At 46.4% G+C, this 16,084-nt stretch overlaps 1 protein-coding gene across 5 annotated transcripts in view; it reads right to left on the reverse strand.

Annotated features, from left to right (window-relative positions):
* TACC1 (transforming acidic coiled-coil containing protein 1) overlaps window positions 1-13,473 on the reverse strand; it is a 120,097-nt gene extending 106,624 nt beyond the window's left edge. The window contains exon 1 of one of the 5 annotated variants that reach the window (XM_025433250.3): window positions 13,112-13,473. The gene's annotated coding sequence lies outside the window, so the exon portion shown is untranslated. The remainder of the gene's footprint in view (window positions 1-13,111) is intronic. The other 4 variants (XM_025433688.3, XM_049094845.1, XM_049094846.1 and 1 more) reach the window with 4 other exon arrangements.
* Between the last annotated feature and the right edge of the window lie 2,611 nt (window positions 13,474-16,084).

Consider the following 16,084-nt stretch of genomic DNA (forward strand, 5'->3'; position numbering starts at 1 on the left):
AGAGTCTAGGAATACAGTGAGCACTCAAAAAGATTTATTAGTTGAATGAACAAATTAAAAAATTGATCTACTTTCTTCTACATGATAGTTCTTCGAACATATGGATTTGCATTCCTCTAAGTTTTCTTTAGTTCAAGCTGGAAACCTCTAGATTCTTCACATGTGTCTCACTTGACATAGGCAACTGGTACTGGATGATAATACAATAGCAATAAAATTGTTTATTAACTTATTTAGTGCTTTTTCATATACTGTGAACTGTGGTAAGTAAGCACTTTTAAAACAGCTTCTCTTTTATCTGCACAAAATTTATGCTCCATAAGTCAGTCATTGTTGGATAATTTCTGGAATGTCATTATCCCCCTTAGAAATGGCCCCAAATCTGGACTCCACTGACTAAATGCATTCTGGACCGAGGAACCATTACCTTCTCTGATGTCTTTATCTATCAACATGACCTATTTGGGGGATCGGTTTGCTTAAGCAACATTGAAGCCATGCTTTTACTGTTGTCCTCTAGCCAGTGATGATCATCACACTGGTCTGTGATGAGATAAGGAGCTTGTAGCAGAATGTAAATCAACCACATCATGAAGGACACTGTTTAGCTCTGCTGGTTTGTCTTTCAGAGCAAGACCTTCTCAATGAAGGAAGCTGTGTGTTGGTTTATATTGATACCAGCTCTTCATCCTGTTGTGGACTCTGAGTGGCAGTTATCTAAGCCTCAATTCTCATCATTGTTTTCTTATTTTGTGTCATAACAGACAATATCTAGTGCATTCCTGCTGCCTACCAACTTCTAGCAAATGGAATACTCAGGGTAGAAATCCCACAAAGAAAACCCGAAGATTGCCCAGAAGGAAGGCAGTTAGTGAGAAGGTGTGAGAAGAAGGTGAGAAGATGGCATAATGGAAAAGTCCTTAGACTAAGTCCTATAACCTCTATTTTAGTCCTGAATCTGTCATTCACCAGCTGTGGGTAGGGAAATTTCCCTCTCTGGGTCTCATTTTCCTCATCTGGAAAGAAGGTGATGGAGCTAAGTAATTTCTTTCAGTTTTGTGCTTGGATTTGAACTCCTTGAGTCAAATGACTTCCACATACTAAATGTCCCCAGGCTAAGCCTTTCCACAACTTGCGTGTCCCCATCACATCTGCCACCATTTTGTTTCCCACAACATTTTGCTTGGTGACTACACAACCAACTTTAGAATGGGAAGGTCACAGTGAGATCCAGCAGCCAGGCCCAAAAATAAGGGAATTAGAATCTAGGGACTGAAAGGCATCTTCAGCAATATGTGTCTCCCAATGATGGAAGAATGCTTTAGTCAAACATAGAGGTATCAATAAATGCATGCCACTAAAATTGTTCTGGAATTTTCTGGTCCTGCATGTAAAGGGCTTGGAAGTTACTACTCTGTCCTAACAGCAAATAAAAATCTGAACAGACTGAAAAGTCAACAACTCTTCTTGGATCTGTAAGAGAGGGAAGGATACAGGACAAACCACTGCACCCAAGATTAGACGGACAAGTGAGTGCAGAAAGCCATTGCTTACCAGAGCAGAGATTCATAAGCAGAATCACCATGGCAATCATTTGGATATCCACAAATTGATTTTAAAGTTTATATGGAGGGCGCCTGGGTGGCTCAGTGGTTGAGCTTCTGCATTTGGCTCAGGTTGTGATCCTGGAGACCCGGGATCAAGTCCCACATCGGGCTCCCTACATGGAGCCTACTTCTCCCTCCACCTGTGTCTCTGCTCCTCTCTCTCTCTCTCTCTCTCTGTGTGTGTCTCTCATGAATAAATAAAGAAAATTAAAAAAAAATAAAGTTTATATGGAGAGGCACAAGGCCCACAATGGCCAACATGATTTTGAAGGAGAGGAACAAAGTGGTAGGACAGATACTACCTGATTTCAAGGCTTATTATAAAGCTACAGTACTCAAGACAGTGTGGTATTGGTGAAAGAATAGACAAATAAATCAATAGAACATAACAGAGAACACAGAAATAGAGCCACATACAAATAGACCCATACATACAGTCAAAGGAGCAAAGGCAAGACAATAGAGCAAATACAGTCTTTTCAACAAATGTGCTGGAACAAATGGACCTTATACCCTACACAAAACTGCCTCAAAATGGATCACAGACCTAAATGTAAATTGCAAAATGGGGCACTTGGGTGGTTGAGTTGGTTAAGCATCTGCCTTCAGCTAAGGTCATGATCTCAGGGTCCTGGGATCAGCCCCAAGTCAGGCTCCCTGCTCAGCGGGGAGTCTGCTTGTCCCTCTGCCCCTCTCACTGCTTGTTCTCTCTCTCTCTCTCTCTCTCTCTCTCTCTCTTTCTGCCTCAAATAAATAAAGAAATCTTTCAAAATAAAATAAAATGCAAAATTATAAAACATCTAAAAATAATATAGGAGAAAATCTAGATGACATTGGGTGTGGAGACGACTTTTTGATACAACACTGAAGATACAATGCATGAAAGAAATTATTAATAATTTGGATTCATTAAAATTAAATTTTTTCTGTTCTGGGAAAGACATTGTCTAGAGAATGAGAAGATAGGCCATAGACTGGGATAAAATATATGCAAAGGACATACCTTTTTTTTAAAGTTTACTTATTTTTTAGTGATGTCTACACCCAACATGAGGCTTTAACTCACAACCCCGAAGGATTTGAAAGTCACATGCTCTTCTGAGTGAGCCAGCCAGGTGCCCTACAAATGACACATCTGATAAAGGATTGTTATCTAAAATTTATGAAGAAGGGCCCCTGGGTGGCGCAGTTGAGCATCTGCTTTTGGCTCAGGTAGGGATCCCAGGGGTTCTGGGATTGAGTCTCGGCATCAGGCTCTCTGCAGGGAGCCTGTTTCTCCCTCTGCCTATGTCTCTGCCTCTCTCTGTATCTCTCATGAATAAATAAATAAAATAAAAAATAAATAAATAAATAAATAAGATAAAATTCATGAAGAACTTTTAAAACTCAACAATAAAGAAACCAGGAACCATTAAAAAATGAGCCAAAGACCATAACAGACATTTCAATCAAGAAGCTATGCAGATGGCAAATAAGCATTTGAAAAGATGCTCCATGTCATACATTATCAGAAAAATGCAAATTAAAACAACGAGATACTACTACACACTTATGAGAGTGGTCAAAATCTGGAACACTGACAACACCAAATACTGGTGAGGATATGGAGCAACAGAAACTTTCATACACTGCTAGTGAGAAAGTAAAATGGAACAGCCGCCTTGGAAGACAACTGGCAATTGTCTTGGCAATTTCACATAAAACTAAATGTACTCTTACCACACAATCTAGCAATCATATCCCTTGGTATTAATCGAATGGAGCTGAAAACTTATATCCATACAAAAATGCACACATACATTTATAGCATCTTTATTCATAATTGCCAAAACCTGAAAACAACCAGGATGTCCTTTAGTAGGTGAATTAATAAATAAATTGTGGTAATCCAGATAATGGAATATTTTTCAGGGCTAAAAAAGAAATGAGCTATGAAAAGACATTGAGAAACCTTAACTACATATTACTAAGTGAAAGAAGCCATTGAAAAGACTAAATGCTAACATGATTCCAACTATGGGGACATTCTGGAAAGGGCAAAAACTGTGGAGATAGTAAAAAGATCAATGGTTGCCAGGGTAGGGGGGTGTGAGGAGAGATAGATAGGCAGCGCATAGAGGATTTTTAGGGCAGTGAAAATACTCCGTATGAGTATAATGATGGATGTAAGTTATTATATATTTGTCCAAATGCATAGAATGTACACCACCATAGAATGAGCCCTAAGGTAAGCAGTGGACTTTATGTGATAATGATGTGTCAGTGTGGGTTCATCGTTGACAAAAACGGACCATTCTGGTGAGTGTTCTTGATAATGGTGGAGGCTATGCATGTGTGGGGGCAGGAGACATGTGGGAAATCTCTGTTCCTTCTCCTCGAGTTTTTCATTAACCTAAATCTATTCTAAAATAATAAATTTTTTTTAAAAAATTGTTCTGAAGGGATTCATTGGTGCCTCTCTCACTCTCTGTAGTAAGCTGAATAATGAATGACCCCAAAGATATCAGGTCCCACTACCTGCAACCTATGAATGTGACCTTATTTAGAAAAATGTTATTTTATTTGCAAATGTAATTAAGGATTTTGAAATGGACATATTCTCTTCTATTATCTGGGTGGGCCCTACATGCAGTCACAAGAGTCCTTATAAGAGGGAAGCAGAGAAAGATTTCACACACAGAAGAGGAATAGGCAATGTGACCACAGAGGCAGATAACTGAAGTGATGCGGCCACAAGCTAAGGAATAGTGGCCACCACTAGAAGCTGAAAAGGCAAGGCACAGATTCTCTCTCTCTTTGGAGCATAGTGGCCCTATTGAGACCTTGATTTCTGCCTAGTAATGCTGATTCTGGACTTCTGGCCTCCAGAATGCTAAAAGAATAAATTTCTGCTGTTTTGGGGTTGTTTTATTTTTTTAAATATTCATTTATTTATTTTAGAGAGAGAAAGAGCAAGCAAGGGGGGAGTAAAGGGGGAGGGAGAGAAACAATCCCAAGCAGACTCCTTGCTAAGCAGGGAGCTCGATGTAGGGCTTGATCCCAGGACCCTGAGATCATGACCTGAGCTGAAACCAAGAGTTGGATCCTTAGCAAGGGCAGCCCTGGTGGCTCAGCGGTTTAGTGCTGCCTGCAGCCTGGGGTGTGATCCTGGAGACCTGGGATGGAGTCCCACGTTGGGCTCCCTGCATGGAACCTGCTTCTCCCTCTGCCTGTGTCTCTGCCCCTCTCTCTGTGTCTGTCATGAATAAGTAAATAAAATCTTAAAAAAAAAAAAAAAGATGGATCCTTAGCCAACTGCACTACCCAGGCAACCCCAATTTAAACTCCCAAGTGTGCAATCATTTGTTGTAGCAGCCACAGGAAACTTATACATTATCTTCCTAAATTTCACCTTCCCTTCATATAGATTTTTCTTCCTGTGATAAAGCCACTCACAGGTATCTCTGTCAGGACCCTGGCAGCTAACACTCCCCAGTTTGAGAGTTTAGTAAAGGGACTGTACAGGAAGGCCGGGTAGAGTTTGAGACCTCAAAAGAGTGTAGTTTCACAGAGCTGAACAGTCGGGGAGCTTTGGGCACCACCCTAGGCCTGAAGGCTTGGGGGACAGAGCCTTGTGGAGCAAGAGGGCTGTCTGACAGAGCCGTGCCTGCAGGCAGGGGACACAGTTGGCCCACAGCAACGCAGAGATAGCAGGTGGGATACACACCTCATATCACTCTCTCCCCTTGCTCTGATTTCCTGCCAGGGCCTCTGTTGCCTGCCTCTAACCAGAAGTCAAATGCGAGGGAGCCATTCAGGTAGCATCCTGGACACACAGAACAGTGGAGAAGAGTAGAGAGTGGATTTATAAGGGCAAATGGAAGTAGCTGGCACCCATAAAACCTCAATCCCTTCTCACGACCATCCATTAACAGATTGGCTTTGTGAGATAGAAAGCCCCGTGAAACGCCGGGACACCTGCACCCCGATGTTTATAGCAGCAATGGCCACGATAGCCAAACTGTGGAAGGAGCCTCGGTGTCCATCGAAAGATGAATGGATAAAGAAGATGTGGTTTATGTATACAATGGAATATTCCTCAGCCATTAGAAACCACAAATACCCACCATTTGCTTCGACGTGGATGGAACTGGAGGGTATTATGCTGAGTGAAGTAAGTCAGTCGGAGAAGGACAAACACTATATGTTCTCATTCATTTGGGGAATATAATTAATAGTGAAAGGGAATATAAGGGAAGGGGGAAGAAATGTGTGGGAAATATCAGAAAGGGAGACAGAACGTAAAGACTGCTAACTCTGGGAAACAAACTAGGGGTGGTGGAGGGGGAGAAGGGCGGGGGGTGGGAGTGAATGGGTGACGGGCACTGGGGGTTATTCTGTATGTTAGTAAATTGAACACCAATAAAAAAAAAAAAAAAAAAAAAAAGGAAAGCCCCGTCGATCCTAGCTCTGTGGCCTTGGGCAAGTCCCTACTTCCCTAGACAGTCTTCTTATCTGTAAAACGAGGGATTTGGACTACAAAGTCTTTAAGATCCCTCTCAACTCTGATGCTCGGGATTCTAGAAGCAGACTGAATGCCTTACCAGGCAGAGGCTGATGTGTGCCCAGAGTCCTGACAGCTGTTTACTTACTAAAATATAAGCAGCCTCTCTTTTCCATGACGCATCTCCGTATCTGTGTGGGGATGTGCTGTGCCTGTTGGTTCCCGAGCCACTCCAAGGAAAGGAGCAGGCTGTGTTCACTCACAGTGTGGACATATCACAGGTGTGCGGGGAAGGAAAACGTGTGGCCAGAAAACCAGATCCGCCCCTGGACAGCCGACTGCATGATTCGGGGAGGCAGGCAGAAAGGCAAGCCACTTACCCAATGGCCAGGATGCAGTCTGGGGGACATCTGTTTGTGCCTCAAGAAAAACTCAAGGGGTCCTCAGCAGCTGTCAGTGGCTGGTGCAGCCCTCGGACTGGCCCGGCAACTCCACTGGCAGGCCCAGCACAGGGGTGGCTGCCAGCAACCACACAGATGGTAATAATTAGCCAGAAAGCCAAACCATGGAAAGTTCCAAGGGTCCAGGAGAGCCCCACATTGAACAATGAACATATACCAAGCCTTCCTCTGCTGCCTTGAGACATTTTGTTCTGTATTATGTCTGCCTTTTCTACCACTCCTGTCTGCTTCTGTTTGGAACCTCTTTTTCAAAATGGAGGATGAGGCAAAGGAAGAGAATATCTTCACTAGCCCTCCAGGCCTGAAAGTATAGGAGGTGTAAGCCCCCCGCCCCTCCTCCCCCATCCACATATACCTTGGGTGGCCTGGGATAAACAGTAGGTTTCCTCTCCTCCCCCAGACCTACCATCATCATTAATTAGGACCCTCCCTAACTCCTGACGGGCCCCCCATGAGCACTGCTTTCTAAGTGTGTGATTTGGGGGTCAGGGGTCTAACAAGAACCTATATCCCTAAATCCTTAAAAGCCCTCCCCAAACTGCTGATTCCTATATTCCATGGTCAACTTGTTCTCAGCAAAACCATTTGAATCTCATCATACACACAACCCACTCTTGGGAAGCATGTGGTTTAAGGTTGTTCAGTGAGTTAAGGGCCCGAAGGTCCTGTTGGAGATAAGGAAGGAAAAGGAGTCTGCATGTGAGGGTCTGAGAAGGTGGGTGGGCGCGGGCCACCAGAAAGGACAACAGACAGAAAGAGAGGGCCCTGGGCACTGAGGGACAGCCTCACCCACTGCACATACCGCCTAGAGCTATCCCGGTTGAGTTGGTGCTATAAATGTTTTCTGAGAATTCAGATAAGCAGCTTCTCTTTCAAGAACACAAGAGATAAGAAACATCGCAGAGGATCATAGGGAAAGAGAGAGGAACCAGAATGGGAAGTCATCAGAAAGGGAGACAAACCATGAAGGACTCAACCCTAGGAAACAAACTGAGGGTTGCTGGAGGGGAGGGGGTGGGAGGCTGGGGTGCCTAGGTGATGGGCATTCAGGAGGGCACATGATGTGGTGAGCACTGGGTGTTATGTGCAACTGATGAATTAGTGAACACTGCATCTGAAACTAATGATGCACTATATGTTGTCTAATTGAATTTAAAAAAAAGAAGACAAGAGAAGCTTGCACTGAGGACCTCAGAGCCTCAGAAAAGAGCTTGCTTTCCAGTGATGGGTAGATTTTAACCATGGAATGCAGTTAGGGGATGCCTGGGAGGGGCAGTGGGGAAGGTCTCCCTCCTCCAAAATGCTTCTCCTATTCCTTGCCACCATGAAATCTAAGTCTCCCACTAGAGCCGAACTTGCATATTAATTCATTTAGTAATCACTTCGGAGGGGTTTGCTAAAACTCAAGCACTGGCCAAAGGGAGTTCTGGTGGACAAGAACAAGGATTAATTTTAGTTACAGGGTACTGAGGGGATTAGAGGCAGAGTAGGGCTCCTGGGAGGCTACAGCTGGGACCTTCTCTTCTTATCAGAAAGTGACAGAGATCCTTGCAGAAAAGGAGGGAGGAATCCCTGGACATAGGGCCTCTGGGAGAGCGTGGGGGCAGGTTAAGGTGGCAACCGCCTCCACAGGTTTACCCACGCTCGGCCCTGCCTGATAACACGCTTGCTTACATGCAGGTGCACTGTGCCCACCCCCACCCCCATCAGGTGCCCTTTGTATCTTCTGCCACCTATTATCCAAAATGCCTGAGTGCTGTACTCAAACCTCATGCTGTGGGTGTTACTGCCCCTCCATCCTCTTCCAAACACAGCACATTTCAAACAGACTGAAATGGACTAAGTCAGGAAGGATTAGATCTACTAGAACCAAACTACAAGATTGAAGCACCTGCAGGCAAACCAGACAGTCCTGAGTCGGTGCCGACCCTAGCACCTGCCAGCTCTGTGTGTTTGTGCACATCCTTTCCTCCTCTAGACCATGCCTTCCTCATTTGTAAACCGGGGATAATAGGAGTAGTCACTTGATGTGCAGTTTTGAAGATTAAACAAATGAGAAAATGCATATGAAGCCCTTAGCACAAGGCCTGGCTCCTAGTAAGTACTCAATAAATGTCAGTTACTCATTTATTTCTTGCCTACTTTTACTTCCAGTAAAGGTTGCCAAACTGATGTGTATGACTTTCAGAATCATTGCAAATCTAATCTAGATTTAAGTTCTGCTCACAGATCTGTCCTTTGAAAAAGCCACAAAATTCTTTTGTAATTCATGATCTCCTTACTGTTTTTTTTTGTCTGCTATATTTAGCTCTTAAATTTCATATCTCAGCTTGAAATCTTAAAGTCATCCTTCCAAAAATACAAGGGGTTCAACCAATGGTATTTAATCACTGAAAAAAACAGCAAATTTGTTTTTTGAATAACAATAGGTCAGAGATGGAACTAATTTCAATAACTTCAAAGATAAATAATTGTACTTCATGTAATCAAAAGGTCCAATTTGACAAGATGATCCTAAAGACTAGTTGTTTCGGTTCTACCTCTTTAATCTCTGGGAAAACATCTCAGTTCTTTCTGGTAGGTCTTAAGACCTAAGGTACGTCTCTTGGGGACTCTGGTCCTTTCTGATTGGAGTCCAGGAACAACCGTCTCCCCCAAGCTCACAGTTGAAATTATTAGTGTCCATCTTATATTCTTGAACACCAGTTACTTATTTCCAGATGGCTGCCCCACTGTCTAAGGTTAATCCAAAAACCTCTTTTACACATAATAATATATTCACTTAGTGTTTACTATGTGCCAGACACAGTTCTAAATGCTTTTTGTGGACTAGGTCATCTTATCATGATGATAGCTCTGTGAGATAGATACTGTCATTATCATCCCTCTACATGGGATATCTCTACTTTAATAATTTGCCTACGAATGACCTAGCCAACATGTGGGAGAACTAGGATTTGAACCCGAGGAGTCTGGCTACATAGCTGCTCTTTCCCGCTAAACCATACCACCCCTGAGAGAAGAGGTGAAGTTTATAACCAGGATACAGCTTGAACAGAAATCCCGACTCCACTCTTTCACAGAAGCACCCTTGCTTCCATGGAACATTCTGTCCTAACCCTGTCACTTTGTTCTTCCCAGCCTTTTCTCTGGGGTATCCTTTGCCAAAAATATGAACAAAACACACTCACAATGATATCCCTCTTACCTCTGTCAAACAGAGCTGCAAAAATATTTGAGGCAGTGTGGCTGAGACTTGGAGGATGAGGCTCCAAACCCACGGTCAGCACTAACTGGCTGGGTGCCCTTGAGCATGTGCATTCATGTCTCTATCTTTCGATGCCATATCAGCATTTTCGATGCGGAACATGCCGAACCGCCTTATAGGGCTTTTGTGGGGATTACATGAGCTAATCCATGTCTTGTGTCCATCAGAGTGCCTGGCTCCATCAGCAAGCTGTTATCATTAAAGAAGATCAATAATAGCTATTATGACAATAGCCAAACTGTGGAAGGAGCCTCGGTGTCCATTGAAAGATGAATGGATAAAGGAGATGTGGTTTATGTATACAATGGAATATTACTCAGCCATTAGAAACGACAAATACCCACCATTTGCTTCGACGTGGATGGAACTGGAGGGTATTATGTTGAGTGAAATAAGTCAATCGGAGAAGGACAAACAGTATATGTCCTCATTCATTTGGGGAATATAAATAATAGTGAAAGGGAATATAAGGGAAGAGAGAAGAAATGTGTGGGAAATATCAGAAAGGGAGACAGAACATAAAGACTCCTAACTCTGGGAAACGAGCTAGGGGTGATGGAAGGGGAGGAGGGCAGGGGGTGGGGGTGACTGGGTGGCGGGCACTGAGGGGGGCACTTGACGGGATGAGCACTGGGTGTTATTCTGTATGTTGGCAAATTGAACACCAATAAAAAATAAATTTATTATTTAAAAAAATAATAGCTATTATGATTATTGACCATGCAGTCCCCAACTGTGAGCAGAGTTGAGAAGGGCACATTCAGAAAAGACGCAGAGAGAGGCCAGGTTGTAACCTAAGCTCTCTGCTGCTCTGCCCCTTGCCAGTCCCTGTGCGGGAGGAGGGCGGGCTGCCTGAGATGGCCCACAGCCCCCCTGGGCACCCCGTAGCAGGAGATGATCACTAAGTAGGAGGTGGTGGGAGGGCCGCGTGAGAGCGTAGACAGGGAAGCTAAGAATCCTTCTGTGAATCAACTCCACTCCATAAGCGGTCACTTTCAGCCCAGATGCATTTCTTGTTCCAGGTTAGCAGGTGTTGAAAATTATTTTCAAAACTTTCTTCCAACTGGGCACCCCAACATACGAGTCAGTAAAGGTAGAGCTGCTTTGTTGGAAGTGGGAGGAGGAGGCTCCTGGAACACTCATAGGCTCCTGGTTGAACTCCTTCCCAAAAAGACCCTGTGTCCCTTCTGAAAAGCAACAGTGTCTTCAGGCCACAGTTTGAGAACCATTTTTTTTTTTTAAGAGAAACAAAGATACATACTACATGAGCCCTGCCCTTAGGGAGTTTGGAGTCCAGGGAGCTGGCAACTGCAGTCCTGCACTGGCTGCCAAGGAAACTCCAATGTCCCTCGTGGAGGGTACAGCACTCTTGCTAGCTCCTGCAGAACCTTGAGGCTTTCAGTTGCATGAGATCCTTCTACATTTATACCACACACTACAGGGACTGGGGAGAGCTTGCTTGTATTGTTCATTTCCTTCAATAAAATAGTCTCTTACAACTAATTTACCTCTCACAATACCTCTGTGAGGTGGGGTTATTGCTATCCCATTTTACAGATGAGAAAACTGAGGATGAGGACATATAACTTATCTAGAGCCACCCAGCCAGGCAATGCTGGAACCAAGATTCAAATCCCGCTCTTCCTGGTTTCAGAGCATGGCAGCTGGGACTCAAAACGGAGGCTACCTCAGTGCAGGTCCCATTTCTGCCATGGACTAGTTGTCCCTCTGGCTTCAGCTTCCTCATCTGTCAATAAGGATGATGCCAATGACACCTACTGCCCTTAGAACAGTGCCTGGCACCCAGCCAGCGCTCGGTAAGAGTTGGCTGCTGTCTTGGGATCACCAACTAATAGGTTCTGATAAGTTTGCTCAGTTCACCCTCTCATTTATCTGGCCCGTTAAAGAAGAGCACAATGTACTATGTGTGTGGCTAAGGAGCGCTGTGTGTGGTACAGGGATGTAAAAGCCATAGGAGTTCAAATGAAGGGCATAGAAGTGCTTCATTTATGACTGCTTCATAAATTTTTGAGTATTCCTTGTGCAGAAGCCATGTGGAGTTCTCGATGTCCGTCCATGTCAGCATGTATGGCACCAAGCCTAGCCTTCCAGCCCCGGACTGACGAGCGCGTCCCCAGCAGAGCTAAGGGCCTCCTGGGTGGATGGGAACCTCTGCCACCGTCACCTGTGTCTCAAACTCCATGAATGCACAGCCCTGGTGCTCCAGGGCCCTGGGGGTCTGTGCCACATCCCCATACCTGGAGGGACAGCTGCAGAGTGTGACCACCTTGGGGGTGAAGGGAGCAGCAGAGCATAGGGTCCTGGTTGCAGCACTTCACTCATTTCTCTGTCAATCTGTCCAGAGTTCAAGGTACAATGAACGCTCCTTGACTTCCAGGGACTCAGACAACACCACAAAATACACACACACACACACACACACACACACACACACACACAAAACAGAAATCAAGGAACTCTCAGAGTCCTCCCACGACATTTTCCATACCAGAACCCAAACAAAACATGTGCTTCCAGGAGCCGGAGAGTTCAAGCTCAATTGGGAAGGAGAGGGAGAGAGAAGACATCTGACCTTCTTGCCTGAGAGTCCGCCTACCCGGCCAGCACACGCACCCACCGGGCCAGCACACGCGCCCCCCCCCAACCAGCACACGCGCCCACCCGCCCAGCACACGCACCCACCGGGCCAGCACACGCGCCCCCCCCCCAACCAGCACACGCGCCCACCCGCCCAGCACACGCACCCACCCGGCCAGCACACGCGCCCCCCCCCCCCCGCCAGCACACGCCCCCCCCCCCCCCCCGCCCAGCACACGCGCCCACCCGGCCAGCACACGCACTCAACGGGCAGCACACGTGCGCACCCAGCCAGCACACGCACGCACAAAGCAGCACACGCACGCACCGGGCAGCACATGCGCGCCCCCAGCCAGCACACGCACGCACCGGGCAGCACACGCGCGCACCCAGCCAGCACACGCACGCACCGGGCAGCACACACACGCACCGGGCAGCACACGCACCCACCCAGCCAGCACACGCACGCACCGGGCAGCACACACACGCACCGGGCAGCACACGCGCGCACCCAGCCAGCACACGCACGCACCGGGCAGCACACGCACGCACCCAGCCAGCACACGCGCGCATCCAGCACAGCACCCACGGGCAGAGCCCTCACAGCCCAAGGCTTAAAGGGCAAGCGCCTCCTGGTGCTCAGTGACTGTCCAACGACCGCAAGAACGTCCAGCTCCCTCTGCCCGGTTCCTACCTCTGGGGCCAGGGTCCCCGTGGTCTCTCTCCACCTCTGGCCCCACCTGCTACGGCAGCTCCATCATCCCTCCCGGGGAAGCGGCTCCGTCCTCGCTCCCCGGAGCCCACGCCGCTGCTCAGGGAGGGGTTCCGCGGAAGGAAGGCGAGGGCGGGCCCTGAGGTCACTGGCCTGGGAAGGGGATGGTCTCCCAACCAAGCACTCGGTCAGAGGGAAAAGGATGTTTTGTCATTTTTGGCTTGAACTTCCAGAGGCAGAACAGGAAATGTCCACGGGGGCTGGGAGCTCGGGGAGACGGGCCCGCGTCTCCCTCCAGCGCCGGCCTTCCGTGGGCTCTCCCCGCCGCGCCCCGTCGGCAGCTTCAAGCTCCGTCTGGACTCTGGTTTCCGCTGATGCTTTCCTTTAGCACATTTTTTAAAAAAATATTTTTTTGTTCTTAATGGAACGTCAGCTTCGTTCCTGACATGCTGGAAAATTTTTCCTCTGCCTCAACTTGGCTCAGGAACAACTTCTCCTTGTGAGAAAATTTCTCCTGTTACAACGTTCAGCTTTTTTTTTCCTTCTTCTTTTTTTTTTTTTTTAAGAAAAAAGGACGCCTGGATGGCTCAGTGGTTGAGCCTCTGCCTTTGGCTCAGGGTGGATCCCAGGGTCCTGGGATCAAGTCCCACATCTGGCTCCCTGCAAGGATCCTGCTTCTCCCTCTGCCTGTGTCTCTACCTCTCTCTGTGTCCCTCATGAATAAATTAATAAAATCTTTTTTTTAAAAGCTATTTATTTTGCCAAGCTTTGTTCTAGGGACATTTTTGATAGATTTTTTTTTTTTTCCATCTGAACCTCTGGATTTCAAGAACTATACACACCCATATTTCTCTTGACTGTTTTCCCCCTCTCTTCTAATGGAAAAACAACAACAGTAATAACTGGTAAAAGATTACAGTGAAACTGTCCTTAAACTCTGGTCTAGGTCAGCCTTGTCCCTGCTCACATCTCCACTCACAGTGCAGGGTGCAAGGAGTGTGGTAAAGAGCGGGAAGGCTGGTCTTCAAAGCCCTCACTTAGTTCTAGGTCTTTCTATGATGGTGACACAGGCACGGCTACCTTTCCCAAGAGAGTCTGGTTGCACATAACAAACCGTGTCCTCAGCCCCTCAGGGATGGGGCTGCAAGTGTGCTGGTTGTGATTCTTGGAGGCCGTGGGTGGGGGTGCATTGGGGTGAGAAGCCATTGTAAGATTCAGCTGTTGGTAATCACCCAGAGGGTGGCACATCTGTGAATTGTCAAATGCCACCACAAATTGGGAACCTTTAGAGTCTTGTTGACTCTTGCAATAAAACTCAGTAGTTCTCACAGTGCTAATTGGGGATTTGCTCACAAACAGGAAATGAGGACATCCCCTCTGCTCTGTTTATTAAAAGAAGGGGAGTAATAAACAAATTAATAGTGTAAGCAAGATAAGAATAATTTGGGGGGAGCCAGTTCATGAGGTTAGAAAATTTCAAATGTTCTAGAACTCTCCTTCATTTATAAAAATAATACATAGGCTGAGGGTAGCAATTTTTAGATTTTTGAGTTGATGTATTAATCACATATTGTTATCCAGTCAGCAAAGCGAGACTAACGTAGGTGATTTTTTGTCTATTCCTAGCTTGAGTTTTGTACCTAAACTCGAAAGTAATTAAAATGTGTTCATATTCTGAAATTTGGAGAGTCTGTCATTTCAATTTTGGTTTTGTGTGGAAATAATCATAATCAGCAAAATTTAACCCATCATTAGAGTATTTAACTAGTTGCCCATTTTGTTTCTTAACATAACAGTATATGTAATATACTATACTCCCTCACTTGGTTTTTATCCCCAAACGACCTCAAGAATCACACTCTGAAAGGACATAGACAGACTGAGTCTATTTGACATCTAAACAATAGACAAACTATGTTCTAAAAAGACTGACCATGCCCCTCAATGAGGGCAAGAGTCTAATTCCCCAGATATGGAGTGTGCAGTGTGGTGGACACAACTCACCACAGAGATGGGGGAATGTTGCCAAGCAGAACTGGTGGAGTGGCATTTAAAAAATACTTATTTATTTGAGAGAGAAAAAGAGAACGATAGAGTGGGGCATAGGGGCAAAGGGAGGGAGAAACTCAAGCAGATTCTGCACTGAGCTTGGACTCCCATGCGGGGGCTCCATCTCATGACCCTGAGATCAGACCCAACCGAAACCAAGAGTCAGATGCTTAACCCAACTGTGCCACCCAAGGTACCCCAGTAGGGTGGCATTTCTAATTCTTTTTTTTTTTCCCCTTGCAAAAACCCTTGGCTCACCCAAGGGCCAGTGGAAATTTATTTTTTGTCCTTTGTCTTTCCCCAAGTGGCTTTTCCTTGCAAAATGCCTGACATGACACCAGAGGGGAACCTGGGAGTGAGGGGCACCGCAGGGACTTAAATACAAGCTGGAGGGCAGGGCACAAGTGGGACAGACAAGAGATAGCATAAGGGACATGGCTTCTCAGGTAGAGACCAAAAGTTTGTTTTTCTGCAGGAAGAAGCTATGCCAGAGGGCATGGGGCTAGGATCCTGGGTGGGAGGGGGTGAAGGGAGAGGCCCCCAACCCTGGATTTGCACCCACATTCCCCAGAGGAGAAATAGTGACAGGGTATGAGGACCTGCCCTCATAGGCTCCAAACAGAAGGAAGAGAATAAGCCAGATGTGCTGCCTCAGGGAAAGGGAAGAGATGCTGGCAGAGTGAGGGTTAAGGCTGATGCCCGGCCTCTGGCACAGTGGGCCTTCCGCCTCTGCCTGCCTTGGGGAGGGGCACGGTGGACAGGCAACACATGGGCCTGGCTCTGGCATGGCAGGGGGTGGCAGGAGTAGGCTCCCTCTGGGCTCAAGGCACAGGCCCAGCATGGCTGCCCGCCCACCTGCTCTAGATGTGCTCAGACTCCACTGCAGCTGGACAGCTGGAGCTGTGA

The sequence above is a fragment of the Canis lupus genome, chromosome 16 (genome assembly GCF_003254725.2).
Source record: "Canis lupus dingo isolate Sandy chromosome 16, ASM325472v2, whole genome shotgun sequence".
Classification (NCBI taxonomy): Eukaryota; Metazoa; Chordata; class Mammalia; order Carnivora; family Canidae; genus Canis; species Canis lupus.